The following is a 4,099-nucleotide window of genomic DNA, read 5'->3' on the forward strand; positions in this document are numbered from 1 at the left end:
AATAGTAGATCTTGTTGCTTTATCCTTAGGAGGAAGTCCAAGAACTCAGCATGACCCAAAGAGATTCTGTGAACAAAAGTATGCCATTGTCAAGAGACAGATGACAAAAACACATTTGTCAAAATTTTAGTACAAGGAATAAAAGAAATATTAGGACATAGCCACTTTGTACTCCCAGATACTTTTTAAAAATGTGAACTCAATAAAAATCAAATGAGATGATGAAATATTAAACAAAGATGAAAGGGATAAAATACAAAGTTTAAAAGAGGAGTTTTGAGGATTAGGAACTAGTAAGGAAACTGAATCTTGAACTATAGATGTCCTAAAATCATTAGAAATAGAAATGAGGGGGCCAGGAAGATGGCGCTAGAGGTAGGGTATCTGCCTTGTAGCTAGGACGAACCGCGGTTTGATCCCCCAGCATCCCATATGGTCCCCCCAAGCCAGGGGCAATTTCTGAGCGCATAGCCAGGAGTAACCCCTGAGTGTCAAATGGGTGTGGCCCAAAAACAAACAAACAAACAAAAAAAAAGAAATAGAAATGAGGATTGGATTTAACACTGAAGAAAATAGAATCTAAGATGTGGAAAATATTTGATTTTTCTCAGAATGTTAGGAAAAAGAATAAGATAAAATAATTTGAAAACAACATGAATCTTTGTAAACAGAAAAATTTAATATTATAAGCCCATCATTTCTTTGCAACTTGATATAAATATTTAAAGACAAACCTAATCAAAATTCACAGAGTTGTTCTACGGACATTGGAAGACTTATTTTAAAGTTTATAAAAGAATGAAAACATTAGTGCCCACTTTGGTAGCACATATACTAAAATTGGAACGATATGGAAAAGATTAGCATGGCCACTGGGCAAGGATGACACACAAATCTGTGAAGTGTTCCATATTTTTAAACTGTACTACAAAGCAATAGTTATCAAAACAGCATGGTATTGGAATAAAGACAGACCCTCAGATCAGTGGAATAGGCTTGAGTTCTCAGAGAATGTTCCCCAGACATTTTTGACAAAGGAGCAAGAAATCCTAAGTGGAGCAGGGAAAACCTTTTCAACAAGTGGTGCTGGAAGAACTGGTTAGCCACTTGCAAAAAAGCGAACATAGACCCCCAGTTAACATCATGTATGAAGGTAAAATCCAAATGGATTAAAGACCTTGATATCAGACCTGATACCATAAGGTATATAGAACAACACATAGGTAAAACACTCCATGACATTGAGACTAAAGGCATCTTCAAGGAGGAAACTGCACTTTCCAAACAAGTGGAAGCAGAGATAAACAGATGAGAATACATTAAGCTGAGAAGCTTCTGAACCTCAAAAGAAATGGTGCCCAGGATACAAGAGCCACCCACCACGTAGGAGAAACTATTCACCCAATACCCATCAGATAAGGGTTAATATCCAAAATATACAGGGCACTGACAGAACTTTACAAGAAAAAACATCTAATCCCATCAAAAAATGGGGAGAAGAAATGAACACTTTGATAAAAAAAAAGAAATACAAATGGCCAAAAGGCACATGAAAAAATGCTCCTCATCACTAATCATCAGGGAGATGCAAATCAAAACAACGATGAGATACCATCTCACACCACAAAGATTGGCACACATCACAAAGAATGAGAACAATCAGTGCTGGTGGGGATGTGGAGAGAAAAGAACTCTTATCCACTGCTGGTGAGAATGCCATCTAGTCCAACTTCTATGGAAAGCGATATGGAGATTCCTCCAAAAACTGGAAATTGAGCTCCCATTCAACCCAGCTATTCCACTCCTAGGGATATACCCTAGGTACACAAGGATACAATACAAAATCCCTTCCTCACACCTATATTTATTGCAGCACTATTCACAATAGCCAGGCTCTGGAAACAACCAAGATACCCGTCAACAGATGAATGGCTAAAGAAACTGTGGTACATATACACAATGGAATATTATGCAGCCATCAGGAGAGATGAAATCATGAAAATTTCCTATACATCGATGTACATGAAATCTATTATGCTGAATGAAATAAGTCAGAGGGAGAGAGATAGACACAGAATAGTCTCACTCATCTATGAGTTTTAAGAAAAATAAAAGTCATTTTTTCAATAATCCTCAGAGACAAAAAGAGGAGGGCTGGAACTTCCAGCTCACTTAATGAAGCTCACCACAAAGAGTGGTGAGTGCAATTATAGAAATAACTACACTGAGAAGTACCATAACCATGTGAATGAATGAGGGAACAGGAAAGCCTGTCTAGAGTACAGGTGGGGGTCGGATGGGATGGAGGGAGATTTGGGACATTGGTGGTAAGAATTTTGCACTGATGAAGGGGGGTGTTCTTTACATGACTAAAACCTAATCACAATCATATTTGTAATCAAGATGTTTAAATAAATATATTATAAAAATAATGAAAACATTAGAATAGCCTATACAATATTATAGAATAAATTTGGAGAATCATACTACCAGACTTCAAAGCTACAGTATTTATACTATAAAACTACAGTTATTAGCACAATATATTATTAATTTAAGAAGAGACAAATAGATTAATAAAATAGAAGAGGGTCCGGAGGGCCCAGATATAGACTCTTGTCAATATAATCAATTGAGCAAGACAAAGAAACAAATTAAATGCAATGGAGAAAAGATTTTTTCCAATAAATTGTGTTGAACAACGGACATTCACATGAAAAATACTCTAATATAAACTTTCAACCTATACAAAAATGAAATGAAAGTGGGTAATAGATCTATATGTACAAAAGCAAAACTGTAAGGTCCAGGGATATAGTACTATGAGTAAGGTTAAATCTCTGGCATTCCATACGGTCCTCTGAAGCCTGTCAGGAGTGATCCCTAAGCAAAAAGCCAGGAATAAACCCTGAGCACAGCAGAGGATGACCCAAAAGCCAAAAATAAAAAGATACAATTGTAAAATCTCTTCGAACATATCATAAGAAAAACTAGAAGACCTTGAATATGGCACTGACTCCTTAGATACAATACCTAAGGCAGGATAAATGAAAGAAATATAGGAAAAGTTGCACTTCATTGAATTTAAAAACACGTGCTCTGTGAAACTGGCATGGGAATGAAAATTCACATAGTGGGAGAAAATATTAGCTATATATATGCACTTATATAGCTGATACTTATCTAAAATATGCAAAATCTCTTATAACTCAAATAAATCCATAATCTCTCAGATTCCTAAACATACTTTTAAAACATAACCCAGTATTGGTACCTCTTGGCATTTATCAAAATAAATTGAAAACATATTTCCCGTTTTTGATGATGGGTTGGTATTGGAACTTATGTTCATGAGAAAACATTATTAAAAGCATTTAAAACCACAAAATATCAATTAAAAAATTTAAAAGAAAGCAAATAACCACACAAAACCCGATGCAAGGAAGTTCATAATTTATTTTTAACTCAGGGCTGCCATAATGTATAACAAATCAAGATGATACTCAATAAGAAAATAAGTAAACAACGGGCTATTATTCCACAAGATCAGACATGAACTCATGAAAAGATACCAAGAAAATTTAAATGCATGTGTCTAAGATAAAGAAGCTAATATGAAAAGTCTCCATACTACACAATCCCCATGTTCTGAAAAAGAAAAGTCTCTGAAGATAATAAGCTTAATGATTGCTGAATGATGTTAGAGAAAAATTAGGACAGGCAGAGCATAATGGATTGGGGAGACAGAAAGGTAAGGCCATTCTATGATAATATAATAAATACATAATATAGTATAGATGGATACAGATCATCACATATTTGTAAAAACTCACAAAAAGTGAAATAACAAGAATTAATCCTCACTCTACATACTAATCTTCACTCTGTCAATATATGTTCATTTTTTGTAACAAATGTGACACTCTAGTGGGAGTGTAGATGCATGTATCTTGGTGGAAGAAATATATGGAAACTCTCTGTACTTCCTGTTCACTATTTTTATAAGGCTTCCTTGCAAAAAAAAAAAAAGAGGCCTATTGAAAATAGAGAAAAAGAAAGGGAACATGGCACCATTAAAGGAAAGAACAAGGAATCAATA

The 4,099-nt window shown here is 34.9% G+C and overlaps 1 non-coding gene across 1 annotated transcript; it reads left to right on the top strand.

Moving 5' to 3' along the window:
- Positions 1 to 810: 810 nt before the first annotated feature.
- Positions 811 to 917, top strand: LOC126025190 (U6 spliceosomal RNA). Its single transcript, XR_007501233.1, has one exon. It is a non-coding gene; the product is annotated as a U6 spliceosomal RNA (small nuclear RNA).
- Positions 918 to 4,099: the final 3,182 nt, after the last annotated feature.

Source organism: Suncus etruscus, chromosome 12 (genome assembly GCF_024139225.1).
Source record: "Suncus etruscus isolate mSunEtr1 chromosome 12, mSunEtr1.pri.cur, whole genome shotgun sequence".
Lineage (NCBI taxonomy): Eukaryota > Metazoa > Chordata > Mammalia > Eulipotyphla > Soricidae > Suncus > Suncus etruscus.